This window comes from Sphaerodactylus townsendi, linkage group LG01 (genome assembly GCF_021028975.2).
Source record: "Sphaerodactylus townsendi isolate TG3544 linkage group LG01, MPM_Stown_v2.3, whole genome shotgun sequence".
NCBI classification, from domain to species: domain Eukaryota; kingdom Metazoa; phylum Chordata; class Lepidosauria; order Squamata; family Sphaerodactylidae; genus Sphaerodactylus; species Sphaerodactylus townsendi.
This window is the reverse complement of record NC_059425.1, coordinates 90,416,885-90,433,199: the sequence shown is the minus strand read 5'-3', so window position 1 is coordinate 90,433,199 and position 16,315 is coordinate 90,416,885. Positions and strand designations below refer to the sequence as shown.

The following is a 16,315-nucleotide window of genomic DNA, read 5'->3' as shown; positions in this document are numbered from 1 at the left end:
ATGGAAGCTGATACTAACAAAACTGTCTTCATGCTAGAACCAGACCTAAGTTAAAAGTCTGGGGAAAAGAAATGTTTAATTTGGCACTTAAACAGAAGTTTTGAGGGAATGCAGCATGGCATAGTCCAATTTTGTCAGATCTCAGAAGCTAAGCAGGGTCAACTCTGGTTAGTACTTGGATGGGAGATCACCAATGAAGTTTAGGGTTGCCAGGCAGAAGCAGGTGATGGCAAACCCCTCTGCTCACCTTAAAATGGGTAATAACTAAGGCTGTACCACCCCTGCCCCCAAATTGGGAGGGCAGGTGTGATACAATCCTTTGAAGGAGCAATGATTCACAGTAAACCCCGAAGTGATTTGATTCTGAAGAGAAACCAGGGTATACACGTTACCAAAAGCTACACACACACACACACCCCCCCCCCGAGAACAACATACCTGGGCACGTTGGTGATGCTGTCAAGAAACCAACAGGGCATTGGTCTTTTCTGTGCATACTTTAGCGAGCTGGGAGAAGGGAATTTGTTCTCAGCAATCAACCTAACAGCCCTACAGGGCATCCTCTGTTTTAGGATGTCCAGTATGGGGCCTTTGGGAAATCGCAAGGCAATTACATGAGTAGACCATGTAAAATACACCTAACTTCAAGATTTTGCTGATGATCCCTTGATGGACTCCTAAACGGTAGTTGAGATGGCAAAGGGATTGCCGCGACCCCATGGTGGATGGCGGCCTATCACCAGGTTGTATTAGCCTTACTGGGTCGTGTGCGTCCTATTTGGACATGGCATTTTTGCATAATTCCTACCTTGGCTTTCCCTTCCATTTCTGTTGTACTGAGAGGTAGTGCCTTTTAAGACATGTGAAGAACCACAGGCCATTCAGTTTGACGATGTGTCATTGGTGACAACTGTCTGTCGATCTGGCTAGGCAGTTCCAAACTGCCCAGCCTGAGAGAGGGACAACTTTTACCCACAACTTTTACACCACAGGGTCTTCATGCTCAGTCACTGAGACCACAGTGGTCCTAGCTCAGCAGCCAGCAATTTCAGGCACTTTTCTTGTTCACCGTGGATGGGTCTCCCCTGTTTAGCTGTCAGCTGTTCCGTGCTATGACTCTGAGTGGTGACTTGAGGTTTTACCACCAGGGATTCTGGTTCCTGCTGCATAAGGGCTGCTGTGACAGCGGCACAGGACAGTCGCCCCAGAGCTCCCACTTAGCTCAATGAGGCTCAAATTTTCTGAGAGTAGTAATGGATTCCCCCATTATCAAATTTGCTTGAAAGTAGTTCTTCAAATTGACATGAATTCTCCAGAGCCCTCTGCTGGAATGTTGTGATGTGATAAGGTTTGATGAACGACAGGGAACTAATGGCATATTACATTTTGGCTTACTATTTACTAAGGAATAGACTGTGAGGAACAATTCCCAGAACTATATCCTGGACAGGTTACATCTACAGCCTTTTGGGCTGATACCCATGGAGTGAATAATTTCATTCTCTAGAAAGTCTCATAAAACATGTCAATAAAATTCTTCAGTGTAACTTTAACTAGAGCCTCATGCTCTGAAGCATAAAAAAAACCACTGGCTACTCATGGAGGCATTTTTTAAAATGCTTTTGAGATCAGCATGGCCTGTTCTTTATCCCTGTGCAGGGAGTGTATTTTCTACTCTCCTCTAGTGAGTCCCTTCTAAGGAATGCACAGAATCTTCACCACAGAAATCTGATAAGGCTGTAGTGTTTTTTGTTTTGTACCAAGCTGTGAATGTGTCCCAAAGACCTGCAATACATCAGTCTTGACACTCCTACATTCTTTCTGTCAGGACATCTAAGATAAAGTTGTCTCCAAAGAGTCAGACAGGTCCTGTGCTTCACTGTCGTGCCTCACATATACAGAGAATTCCAAATGTTTCCAGTTAAAAGCTCTCATACAATTTGATCACAAAAAATGAGCAAAAGAGACTGTAGAGATTAATGACCCCCATTGCTCAAATCAAGGAAGTTCACATTTGCTTACACAAGTGCAATTAAACTCCAGTTACTTCAAACACCCAACTTGGGAAAGATCTTCAATTTCCTTCTTGTAATTTTGCAAATGTCCTTTCTGAAATGTTTTAAAATATTACTTTATGTCATTATGGAACTATTTCACTTCAAAAAAGTATAGGGTGGCATCGAATGCTACTGTACACAATAATGTAATGTATAGAAATCATTACCATGCCATGATGTCTAGAATAGTTTCCCAATGATAGGAATGAAAGAAAATGTGCCCTGTCATTACATGATTGTGGACATGGTGAATTTTGCATTTACATGCATTTTTCTGAGGAGGGGGTCCATAGCCAAGGATGTAGGTAAGGGGGGGGGGGTCCAGGGTTCAACCTCACCATTACATGTCTGAAGCTCTGCCCCCCGCTTGTGGTTTTTTGGTATTTTTAGTGCTTTTTTTCAGTTTTTGGCCTGCAGGGGATGCAATTTTTAGGCTAGCAGCACCAAAATTTCAGGGATTTGTTGGAAGATTCTCCTGATGATACCACCCAGGTTTGGTGAGGTTTGGTTCAGGGGGTCCAAAGTTATGGACTCCCAAAGTTCCCCATTGTTTCCAATGGTCCAAAGTGCCCCATCCCCCATTGTTTCCAATGGAAGCTAATAGAAGGGCTACACCTTTGAGGGCCCATAATGTTGGACCCCCGAACCAAACTTAATCAAACCTGGGTGGTATCATCAGGAGAGTCTTCTAAAGATACGCTGAAAGTTTGGTGCTGCTAGCTTAACAAATTGCACCCCTGACTAACAAACACCCCAAATTTCCCCAGATTCTCCTTTTAAATCCAACCCCTTCGGCATTGATTTAAAGGGAGAATCTGAGGTCCCCAGTTTAAACATTGAAAGTGATGCTGTTTCAGGGTGGGGGATAATCCACCCCAAAACAGCATCACTTTCAATTTTGTTTTAACTGGGGACCCCAGATTCTCCCTTTAAGGTGGATTTAAAAGGAGAATCTGGGCTCCCTAGTTTAAACACTATTGAAAGTGATGCTGTCTGGGGATGGATTCCAGCATCACAGCGACCGCCCATGGGGGGCCCTGCAAAACTCAGATTTTGCACCAGGCCCCATTTTCCCTAGCTGGGAGCCCAGCTGGTGACGGGGTGGGGCAAAGTGGAGCGGGGCAGGGCAGGGTGGGGCGGGGCAGGGAAGTCTGCTGTCCCTGGCCTCGGAGAGCTGCTTTTATAAGCACTGAGGACGGGTGGGGCTTGGGGAGGTGTGGTCATGCCCCCAGGGGTGAGTGGGGGCGTGGCCACACCCCCAAACCCACACCATAAAAATCTATACCTATGTCACTGTCCATAGCTTTCATTCTCAAAATGGTCTGTGACCCATAAAAAGGTTAAAAGCACTAGATTACTATAATGCACTTTACATGGGGCTGCCTTATTAAATGGTCCAGAAACTTCTTCAAAAGACAGCAGCCTGGCTGTTAATAGGGGAGTGATATTAGGATGTTATCACAGCAGCGCTGGAAGGTCTGCAGAGGCTGCTTCTTTGTTTCCAACCACAATTTAAAGTCCTAGTCTTACCTTTAAATCCCTAAGTGTCTGTGGGTCAGAGTATTTGAATGACAACTTCCTCCCATATTGTCCAGTCTGGTAGTTAAACTTTATATCACAAGTCCTCCAATCTGTACCCCTGCCTTCAGAGGTGAGGCAGGTGGCAACCAGATACAGGGTTTTGTCAGTAGGGGTATCTCATTTATGGAACACATGTGTTGCACATGTGTTGTTTTCTTTGAGGCACCAGACCAAAATTATGCCCGCTGAGTCTGATTCAGCATGTATATACATTATATACATGAATATAATATATACATATATTATTATTATTATTATTATTATTATTATTATTATTATTATTATTATTATTATTATTATTATTATTATTATTATTATTATTATTATTTATTAGTTTTCTTATACTGCCCAATCCCCGGCCAACAGGCAACACACAACAGGCAACACACAAAATACAGTAATAAAATAAATATATAAACATTAAAATTAGTTAAAATTAAACATTAACTATATATATATGTCCTGGATTTTCATTAATATATTCTTAGCAATCTGGGAACCTTTTCTTGATTTCTGTCAGCAAAAGTTGAATGTAAATTGAAATGTATTTAATTGGTATGCTTTGTTATGAATGTATTATGTGTTTATTTGTCTTCATGTTATTCATTTTGCCTATTTGTAAAATACAAATTTGTAAAATACAAATTTGTAAAATACATCTTAACAAAAGAACTGTTCTATGGGTAAATGGTAAAACAATGTTAATAAAACATTCCACAAAGTTATACAGAAACATTTAGCAATGTTCTTGAACACTGGATGGTATCAGTTTCAATAATGCCTACTCATTCTCTAAGTAATGTTTTGCTCCAGGAATTAGAAGCAGTAATTATCCTTTTAATATATCCAAACCAGGAACAGAACTTGAGCTGAACATGAAACCAACAGCCAAACTGCACTTTTTAGTCTACAAACATGCCACACTTTTTCATTGTGTTCACCTTGAATTTTCTCATTGTTCACAGTAAAAAGATGGGGAAGAATTGGTTGCCCATATTACTTGCACTATTCCCAATAAATATATTCACCATAATCTTTTGCAGAAGAGCCAGCTGAGTTAGTGTGAGACCAGGTGTCAAGAAAAACAACCTAAGCTTTTGCCACCCAGCTCACATGGGTTCTTGGAAGTAAGTGAACACACAGCAGGTCAAATAAAATTGTTTTAAGTTTTATTTAAAAAATAAAATAAAAAGTCAGCATAAAAAGTCTTTAGCATGAATAATTACATATGCATAAATAGCAGATTAGCTGAAACATAAAACAGGATGAAGCACTCACAAATATGCAAATATTACTTAGCACAGTCCTTAAAATCCATTTAGTATTGGCCTTAGCTTCTTCTAGCAAGCATAAGAAAAACAAAGTAAAAAAGTCACAGCATTTCAGGTAGGTTCAGAATAGAATAGCAACTCTAGCCCCATAGTATGTTTTTTAATAAGGATTGATCAATCACGGTCAGGTGACTCTAATTCAACCAATTAGAGCCAAACTTGGGTGGAACTTTCCAGAACCAAGCTTCTGGACATACTTACACATCAGCCAATTGGGCCAGCCTGGCACAGATAATAACAACATCTCTTTAATGTTTTGAGAAACTGAGACGGGTAGCTAATACTCCTTGCTCATTTTCACAACATCAGACAGGTGAAACACAATCTAATCAGGACAGGGCACTCCAATTAAAGGAGACAGAAAATTTTGACAGACCTGTTTTAAATGGTTCCCTTTATTAAATGGTTTCACAGCCTGAGCAACTTGACCAAAGTTCTGACAATGATTGAATTTCTGGACATCAGGTAAAAAAGACTTTCCAATAACTGTATCACCATCCAGGGAAAACATCTCATATCTATCACGACCTGTTTTGGAAACAAATCTCACATGAAACTTATGACATTTGCTGACCAACCTTTAAAAACTGACTGAGCAAATACCTGGAACAAAAGTCATCTGACAGTTGAATGTATTGGCTAAATGGAACCTAAATGTTCAGAGGCAGTCTGCCCCCAAATGTTCATTGGCAGGGGCAAATGGTGTGTGAGAGAAATTGACATTTCTACATATGCCATTTCAGGGGCGTACCTAGGCAAACTGGCGCCTGGGGACAAAACCTGAGTTTGGCGCCCCCCCCCCCCCCGCCTGGCGTATGGGCGGCCACCCTCCCCCACCATGACCAATTTGGGCTTTTGGGGGTATTTTTTGGGTTTTTTTGGCCTGCAGGGAGCGCATTTAAAGCTAGCGGCACCATGATTTCAGGGCATCATCCAGAGGCTGCCCTGATGATACCACCAAGTTTGGCGATGTTTGGTTCAAGGGGAGCAAAGTTATGGACGCCCAAATGGAATGCTCCCATCCCCATTGTTTTCAATGGGAGCTAACCTGAGATGGGGGCTACCCATTTGAGGGACAATAACTTTAATCCCCCTGAACATAACTTCACCAAACTTGGGTGGCATCATAAGAATAGTTAACAGATGATACCCTGAAATTTTGGTGTCACTAGCTGTAAAAATACACCCCTTAGAGGCACCCCAAGAAATTTGCCCAAGATTCTTTGTTTTGCAGTGACTTTGCTCCATTGTAGCTAATGAGGAATTTCTGAGGCAGGCTGCACATTTTTGAAGATAGAGGCACCAGACTTTCAAGGTGGCTCCAGGAAGCCCTCCTGGTAATAGCATCCAGGCTTAGAGACATTTGCTTCTGTCCAATTTTATGGGGCCCCCAAAGGCTTATTTTGTTTCCCTGCTCCTGCACATGAAGCCTGCTGGGTGAGTTCTCTCAGAACTTCTCAGTTCCCCCACCCACCCCCAGAAGCAAAGCTCACCAAGCTTGGATGCTATTACTCAAGGCCTCTTGGAGCCACCTTGAAAGTCTGGCACCTCTGTCTTCAAAAATGTGTGGTCACTGCTTACACACTCAGACATTCCCCAGAATTTGCCAGGCATCAAGCCTGCATGATGTGCATGTTCTGTGGTGGGAAAAATTATTTTTCCCACCATAGACTTCAATGTGGCTTTCTGTTATGCCCAGCTGGCTCTGTGGTAGAGGTTTCAACAGGAGGCACTGTGGTAGTGGTCTTTCTCTGGGCGGGGGCACTTATTTCCTGCAGGGCTGCTGGTGTGAATCTCCTGAAAGGAACCAGCCAACTTTGTTAAAGTTTGCCTGTGATGGCCGAATGCTGTGGGCATCAGGTTCACTTTCAACTCGGTGCCCACAGCATTTTCCTCTTCCACACACATTTTAGCAAATTTGGCTGGTTCCTTTCAGGAGACTCACACCAGCAGCCCTACAGGAAATGCCCCCACTCAGAGCAAGATCCCTACCACAGTGCCTCCTGTTGAAACCTCTACCACAGAGCCATCTGGGCATAACAGATAGCCCCATTGAAGTCTATGGTGGGGAAAGTAATTTTTCCCACCACAGAACTTGCTGAAGAGCCTGGCAGATTTATTTATTTATTTATTATGGGATTTATAAGCCGCCTCACCCCCGAAGGGAATTTCTGAGTGTGTAAGCGCTGGCTGCACATTTTTGAAGGTAGAGGCGCCAGACTTTCAAGGTGGCTCCAAGAGGCCTTGAGTAATAGCATCCAAGCTTGGTGAGCTTTGCTTCTGGAGTGGGGGGGGGGGTTGAGAGAACTCAGCCCACAGGCTTTCATGTGCAGGAGCGGGGAAACAAAATAAGCCTTTTGGGGGCCCATAAAATTGAACCCCCAGAAGCAAAAGTCTCCAAACCTGGATGCAATTACCAGGAGGCCCTCCTGGAGCCACCCTGAAAGTCTGGTGCCTCTATCTTCAAAAATGTGCAGCCTGCCTACACACTCAGAAATTCCCCATTGGCTACAATGTAGCAAAGTCACTGCAAAACAAAGAATCTTGGGAATTCTTGGGGTGCCTGGAAAGGGTGTATTTTTACAGCTAGTGACACCAAAATTTCAGGGTATCATCTGTTAACTATTCCTATGATGCCACCCAAGTTTGGTGAAGTTATGTTCAGGGGGATTAAAGTTATTGTCCCTCAAATGGGTAGCCCCCATCTCAGGTTAGCTCCCATTGAAAACAATGGGGATGGGAGCATTCCATTTGGGCATCCATAACTTTGCTTCCCCTGAACCAAACATCACCAAATTTGGTTGGTATCATCAGGGCAGTCTCTGGGTCGTACCCTGAAATTTTGGCGCCACTAGCCTTAAAAATGCGCCCCCTGCAGGCCGGAATGTGAAAAAACACTTTAAAAATTTAAAAATGCACAAATGACCCTGAAATGTTGCCCCCCCCACGTGACCAAATGGGGGGCGCCCGGGGACAAAGGGTACCCCCTGTCCCTAGGTAGGAATGCCACTGTGCCATTTGTTCCTTGGGTGCTGAGGACACAACTAGCAAATGTATAATAGAGTTGATGATATGGTTGTTGCTGGCCTTGTGGTGCTCTCAACCTTTTTTGCCCTTTTGTTTTCAGGCCTGATGAGTATGACACCTAATGTCAGGTATACAAACTGCATGTCATGCAGAGTTCTGAGATGAGCAGAGGATTGTTCTAGAGACTACTGAGATCATGAAGTCCCTGATGGCTTATTAAATCTGACAGAAGAAAGAAGTGGCATTTCCACAGGCAATTCCAAAGAGAAAAGTGGCATTTAGAGGCTCTGCAGCTCTCCAAATGCAATCTACTAGCTTCCCCCAACTTTCAAATTTCAAATGGAATTTCTTTTGCCTACATTGGCAAAGCAAGAGGAGAAGGCAGATTAGGTTATGATGAAAATCATTGTAAAAGATGCAGTTCTGGTGGATTCCACACAGCACAAATATAATGTTTTTAGGACATTATAAAAAGTGTTTTTGGGAAGGACTTTGCACAGCTCTTTCCCCCAAATTTAGTTTAGCCTTTCATATTCCTCTCAAGCTGGGTTTTTCAAAAATTGATGAACTAGTTATCCTTTCCCCCTAGCGTGGGTTGAAGATGAGTCCTTCCTGCTGAGTGAAACACTCTATTTCTCCTGCTCAAACTTCTCATTTTTGTTGTCACCGCTTGCACCAACCATTTCATGTGCTGCGTGAATATTCCCATGGAGATTTCCTCTACTTGTAGCTCATCCATTTGCTATGTCATTGTAAAAAGTAAATGGATATTGTTTGTTTTGCCTAGTGATCCTATGCACATGTCGTTTTTACTTTTTTTGTTTTGATGGACATCTGCAAATTAGAGAAGCTGTAATATGCTCATATTTATGTTGCCGTAGCTTTGCAGACATACTCCTCAAAACAAAAACGAAAAAGGACATGAGCACTGGATCACTAGGAAACCCAAATTGTCTTCATCTACTTTTTTCAGTAAAATAGCAAATGAATGAGCTGCAAGCAGAGGAGACCTCCATGGGGAATCTCCACAGAGAATCTGCTGCAACACACAAAATGGTGGGCACCACTATGAAACTACATCAATCAGGAAAAAAGATCAGCTTTGGCTGACAATGCTTGAGTTCTCCTATGCCCGTGGTGGCGAACCTTTGGCACTCCAGATGTTATGGACTACAATTCCCATCATGGACTACACTCCAATTGGCCATGCTGGCAGGGGCTGATGGGAATTGTAGTCCATAACATCTGGAGTGCCAAAGGTTCGCCACCACTGTCCTATGCTGTGGGAACACAAAATGCCGAAACAGATCTTTTTATAATGTCCTAAAGATATTTGTGCTGTGTGGAATCCACCTATGAGTAGGAATGAAGCAATGTGTTCTTCCTGTTGTGTGATATTGCTGATTTGATTTTATTATCCAATCCAACTGCTGCTGCTTTTCTCATTAGTCTCAAAAACTCCATTATTGCCTCTGAAGCTACCTGAGGTTAAGAATTATTTGGAAAGAACAGGTTTCTTGGAAAGAACAAGTACTGTAGCATCATTTTATTTTAAAAATCACATTCTTATCTTGCTGTAGTGATTTTCACTTCTCAAAGCAGAAAGACTCTGCTGTGGGGTTTTTTTTGCACCAATTATCTTTTCAAAAAGGACTTCTGAGAAAAGATTTCAGAGGAAAGAGTGCACTCCAGTTCAACATAAACCATTGAGGGACCCCTAAGTGTCTGATCCTTAATAAGACCATCATGACCGCAGATGAGAAAAAACGGAAGGGGCCATATATCGGCATGTTGAAATAATAATATTTGTTAAAAAGCTAATATGACCTGAGATTAACCTGACCCACAAAATCCGAGTCATCCTACGATCACTCTGAAAGATACTTCCTTATCGTTCCTCAGTTAATCTATTGCTTTTAAAAACTCACATTCACTTCCTTTCTGTTCCATTTGAATTGTTTTGCTCTACATTAGCAGTAGTCTTACAAAAGAAATATAGACCAGACCAGCAAGCATCTTCTTCAACATTGCTATCTAAGATTATTATTAACAGGAGATAGCAGAAACTGAAGCTGTAGCTTTCATGATGTCAAATGTGAGCCATTAATCTGTATGCCTCCATCACAGAGGGCAGAACTTTGTGGTAGATCACATACATAAGAACCCTAGCTTCCAATTGTCCAAAACTTTAAGATTTGTAATCTCCGGTAAATTCATGATAGCAAAAAGAACCCACTTGTTTTCCCTGCCCCTCAATTACACAGCGCATAGATCTTAGCCTGCTCCAGCTTGTTCAATGAGTTACCTTTGGAAATGTTCGTTGTTCAAAGCAGTTGCAGCAGTGATGGCAGGCCTCTCAAAAGTCTACCTTTTCAAAGCAGCCTGTGTCCTTCTGACACTCAGCTGTCCCTCCCTGTGCCTTTTGGAGACAGAGGGCAATCCTCTCTTGTCACTCACTTCAACAGACAAGGAAATGTTGCATCACACTCAGTTACAAAACATTGTTTTGTGTCTTCTCTTACTTAGAAACTCCCTGCTCCTGATAATGCCTTTAAGAGGTTGAGCAAGAATGCCTCATTTCACTTGCAAAGCTGCCTTCTTCTTTCTACATATGTGTCATAGAATGGTCTTCCACATGGAGGATCAAAGCATGGTAGTATTACCATGGTAGGGGCTGTCTGCATCTCTCTGCACACATGGTGTAAGATGGAGGGGTATGTGCAAGGATGATGGTGTGTGGAGGAGAAGCAGGAAGGAATGAAGTTCCCTGAGAGTAGCAAAGTTAATATTGCAGATCTTCTTAAGGGGAGTGCTAAACCTTGTGTGAAGATTGCATTTCTCAGGATAAAGCCAAGAACATTGTATGCAAAAAATGTTCCTGGCATAACACAGTCCTTATTTGGAGCATTACATCTCATTAATTAATTAATGTAAACATACTATGGCCATTTAGGCACTCGTGATCTCCTTCACATTGACCATACATACACTCCCTTCAAGTTTTCTTCTTGGTAACACAAATTTTCTCCTCTTTAGCAGTCATCCTGCTTCAAGTCAAAAAATCCTTGTGATGGAAAATAGTTAGGTAAACTATATATTAACTAGAAACATGTGATATTATGCAAACAGTATTATTAGGAAGCTGAAGTATGTGAACATGGAGTTTACAAACTTCATCTCTAAAAGGGGCGTGTCATGGAATGATGCTATCGCTACAGCTAAAGGAAATCACACATGACTGTGAAAAGCATCCTTGCCTTTTGATTTCCTGGAGGGCTATGCAAAAGTGCCAGGATGCAACTTCAAAAGGCTTAAATTACCTCGTGGCCTGAACAGAGTTTTCCTGAGAGGGGGAAAACAAAGGATTTTAGATTCCATCTTGAGTCGTGGTCAGAGAAGCATCTCTGGGCCATGGGTTCCCGGAATGGGGACAAAAGAACCAAAAGGAATGTATTCAGCTGAGCCATTTCTCTAATTGCATTTATGTTTTATTTCTTTGTTTTGAACTTTTACAATAAATCTTTGAGAAATCAGTTGATTGGAGTTATTGGAGAAAAGGACCCAGATTTTTACTGAAACAAGCGTGGCTCTCCCAGGCTTGGTTTCATTATAATCCTCATGGTTTCCCAAAGCTCTGAAAGTGCATGCATTTAGCTTTCTTCAAGTTTTCTTGTTCCTCCCTGTCTTCCTCCACCCACACCACAGTAGTTCTTCCCATTCTTTGGACCATAATTTCAGAAGAATCAGAAGGGCTTTTTTAATTTTATGGAGGTTTATGGAGGCTTTTTTAACCAAATGGAGGTTGCATGAAAACAAAGAGGAAGCTGAGGGTGGGCAAAATGGCAGCTCAGCTTGGCTAGGGGCACTTTGCAGGAGGAGAATCTCTGTGCAAACAAAAAACTGTGGGGAAACCCCACTGCAAAGCAAACAGCTGAAGGGTAAGTCGTGCATGCTTAAAAGGCTTATATATCTCAGCAACCAGCAGAACAAGTGAAGAAGTTCCAGGTTAATTTGTTCTCATGTCTGTCAACAGAAGCAGAAGAAAATATCCTGTTCTGTTTAGAGTGCCACCTATTGTTGAAATGACCAAAGATTGTGGGATAGAATGTTTAAATAAAAAGGACTGATTAGTCTCAGGAAAGTAATCCAAATTCCTTAAGCCAAAGAAACTTTGCACTGCAATCATTGGCATATATGGCAGTCTTTGGTGCTTTTATGAGCAAATTACTCAAGAGGCAAGTAGTTTATTTTATGGTACCAACCTATAAAGCTCTAAATGGTCTGGGACTCTTGTACTTATGAGACTGCCTCTCCCAGAAAGCTTTATGCTCCTCACCTGACAATCCTGTGATAGTCCCTGACCCAAAGTCTATTTGGATGTCTTAACCACAGTCAGAGCCTTCTTGACTGTAGCCTCTACCTGGTAGAACTCACTGTTTAAGGCCTTGCCCAATTTTGGAGGGCCTGCAAGACAGAGCTGTTCTACCAGGCCAACAGATGAGTACAATGATAGTTGTTCAACACAATGATTACATCTTCTAGTTGGCATTCTGAACCTCCCACCTGTTCCCCCTCCATCTAGTCCAGCACTCTGCTACTCACAGTGGCCCACCAGTGGCACAAGTGGTACTTATCAATTTTAGGTATTCAGCAAAACCCCTCATCCAATTCTCGAAATTCCGCTCCACCCACCTGATGGAGCATTTTCCCTTGGATGATCTGGGGCAAGCCATGCCCCTCTCACCCTTCTGTTTTACAAAGGTGAAAACATCAGTGTAATACCCATCCAGGGCCCTCTCCCATATCTTAAGCGGAAGATGGGACCCTGGAGAATCACCCGCATCTAGCCCCACCCGGCCCACTGTGTCCTTCCCAGGTAGATTGGTGGTCTGCTGACGGCAGCTGGATATACGTTGTCTGGCCAACCACAGCAGGAAAGGGGGAATTTGCTCACCAAGGGTCCAGTACTCTCCGGCGGCCTGCATTGCATCCTCATCTGATGACTCACCCAATGAGGAAGAACTCGGGGACTGGAGGGGAAACCAGTGGTGCCGCTTGGACCTTCATCTGCCTTGGGCGCCACCCCCACTGACTGCTGGCCTGACCCCTTCAGGTGCTACAACGGTCTCCCGCTCTGCACTTGGCCCTGCTAGAGACAACCTTGCTGCTGACTGGGCAGTCGCCGTTGGTGTGGACACAGGTTCTGGAAGACCTTGGTATGGAATGGGAAAGCTGCAGCAATGTCTTGGACAGCCTCTGCAAAAATAAATCATTGGACCCAGGCCCCGGCCCAGTTCCAGTTCCCGAAGCGGCAGCCATGACCAGATTACTGCACCAACTAGGGAATTGCCACCCCCAAGTCATGGGGGTGGTGCTCAAGGTGTAGTGGGCAAAGGCATTGTTCCCACCTCCACAGGAACCAGCGGTTGTTGAGGTGAGGGCTGGAACCCCCGTCCGCTGCCTATCCTCCTGCTACCCTCAGCATAATACTTATAATTCTTATAAATACATTTTAAAAAATTAAGCATGACCATTTCCTGGCCATTGGTCATGAGCATACTCTGGAACATAGCAGACACTTTGTTTCTAGCATCTGCTCCTCCACTAGCCCCCCATCTCCTCACCTGGCAAAACAATGAACAATAAAAGTGTGATGGAAAATAGTTAGCTGAACTGTGTATTAGCTAGAAACATGTGATATTATGCAAACAGTATTATTAGGAAGCTGAAGTTTGTGAACATGGAGTTTACAGACTTCATCTCAAAAAGGGGCGTGTCATGGAATGATGCTATCGCTACAGCAAAGGGAAGTCACATATGACTATGAAAAGCATCTTTGCCTTTTGATCTCCTACTGGGAGGGAGGACAAGGAAACTATGCAGAGTAAGTGCCAGGATAGAAACTTCAAAGGGCCTAAAATTCTCACTCCTCGTGGCTCCTTGAACACAGAGTTTTCCTGAGAAGGGAATTCCATCTTGAGACGTGGTCAGAGAAGCATCTCTGGGCCATGGCTTCCCGGAATGGGGACAAAGAACCAAAAGGAATGTAACCAGCTGAGCAATCTCTAAACGCATTTATGTTTTATTTCTTTGTTTTGAACTTTTACAATAAATCCTTAAACAATCAGCTGGTCTGGAGTCATTAGGAGGGAAAAGGACTGGAGACTGAGGTGGGATAAGAGTGGCTCTCCCAAGCTTAATCTTAGCCTCAGTCGTCATAAAAAGCAATCAATGAAGCACAAGAAAGTTGCATTACTAGAATGACTTTCTTAGTGGCTGAGATGCTGGAGTCTCTGGTATCCTGAAAGTTGCTGTCTTTACAAATTAGCTGCTTTATTGGCTGCATTCCCTACTCTGTGCCATGTCAGTCAATGTGGCTGACTGGAATTGCTGTCTGAGATCAAGAGCAGAACCAGCAAGGGTTCCCTCCACCCCCACCCCCACCCCATCCCAGTATTCTCTTTGTAGGTTTCAAAAAACTGTTATTTATTTAAAAACTGTTATTTATATTATACTTGTTCCTGACGTTTCAAGGCAAAAAAGGCATCAACATATCATACAAACAAAACTTACCACATTTTAACATCCATCGGCACCTTTCAAATTAGTTCTCACCACTAAGAGCTGCCTCAAAAGAAGAAGTCTTGCACAAGATTTCAAGTAACACCTGTACGTTGTATTTATTATCAGTCTGAAATGGCTCACACTTTCATGCACATTCCCAAGGAGCACTCAAAAATGTTCAGCTGGCATTTGTATTTAACCGAATGCAAGAGAGTATGCATACAGAGAGACAGGTCCCCAACCCTTCCTGGCAGCTCCTTTTCTCCACCTACTTCCAAAGCCACTTTTCAGTCATTTGTTAGTATGTAGAAAGAAGTTTATTAATGCAAGCTTAGAATGTTATAAATACATTGGAACTTAACCTTAATGCTTAGAATCAGACTGCCTTGATCTTTACATACAAGGCTAGAAAAAACATGTGTCTATAGAGTTTTTCTCTGCTTCTCTGGTTTGCTGTCCCATAATAATTTATTTCCAAATACAGCATAATGTATTTGCCTTTCTTTCATAACTGGGAATTCCTAAAGTCTGATAAAATCCACCCAGTAGTAACTGGGGAATATCCCTTCATCCCAGATGTTGCCACCGGCAAAACTACCTCACAGAGGCTTCAGAGCCAGTTTCAGGGTCTATTTAGAAATGTGGGGATTGAAAAAGTTGGAAAGCCAAGCACAGTCTTTTAAAAGGATTTTCTGTGGAAAGTCCAATATATTGGAGGTCTGTTCAAACAATATACATACACGCATTGGGCATTTTAAATGTTGTTGTTGAGGGGGCCAATGTGCATCTGTTAAGCAAAAATACACTAGTTTTCAGACCTGTTCAAGTTGTCCCTGCCACTTAGTGTAGCTAGTCAGAAGGGACACATAGTCCCAGGTAAGTTCTCAAGCATACAAGAATCAATGGCCTATTACACCCAAGGTGTTTGCTGCATGGTGGAGGCGAATATCCACAATGGCAAGATTTCTTCTACAGACATATTTCCTCTAGCCCTGTTTTCACTTTCCGCTCTCTCTGCAGCAAGCAAATTCACTTATAGCATGATTTTAATTTTGCTTTACTGCCTAAGTGGGACAGATTTACCAGTGGACACAACTTTCACCTGGACCTCTTCCCTCCACCCTCAGCTAGCCCGCCTAGTCTTAACTCCCCCCACTCCTTCATGCTTCACTCTCAACCTCTTCCCAACTTCCCACTTCTTGTCTTGTCATATCCTATTGCCCATGGCCTCCCCTCCAGGCTCCATTTTACCTAGCTACGCCACTGGTCTTGATGCTTGGGTTTACAGAACATTGTACGATTTGTGAACCTGGGGAGCTTAGTAAATGACAGCTCACATTGACCTTTTGCAGTTTGCATGCCACCATTACTGCCCCCTCATTTTCCATCATAAAAGACAACGTGTACAGATGCCGTATGCAAGACTTTTCTTTAATAATTTGCCTTTTCTATGTTGATATATTATGGCCATGGTAGTGAACCTATGGCACTCCAGATGTTCATGGACTGCAATTCCCATCAGCCCCTGCCAGCATGGCAGGGGTTGATGGGAATTGTAGTCTATTAACATCTGGAGTGCCATAGGTTCGCCACCACTGTATTATGGCATCTTAGTGCATGCTGCTCTAAGTTTAATTTTACACTCCACTTCTTCCTAGGGGAAAATAATTTCTTAGCAGAAGCACTCTCTCAGTTGCCCCATGTCCTCGATTACCAAGAGGCCACCCACTCTACCATCTTCACTCCAATCCAACT

The 16,315-nt window shown here is 42.9% G+C and overlaps 1 protein-coding gene across 2 annotated transcripts in view; it reads right to left on the bottom strand.

The window, feature by feature from the left end:
* Positions 1–14,620, bottom strand: part of UNC93A (unc-93 homolog A) — a 50,642-nt gene extending 36,022 nt beyond the window's left edge. The window contains exon 1 of one of the 2 annotated variants that reach the window (XM_048487405.1): positions 14,570–14,620. The gene's annotated coding sequence lies outside the window, so the exon portion shown is untranslated. Of the gene's footprint in view, positions 1–10,301; positions 10,406–14,569 lie in introns of those variants that run through there. The other variant, XM_048487399.1, reaches the window with a different exon arrangement.
* Between the last annotated feature and the right edge of the window lie 1,695 nt (positions 14,621–16,315).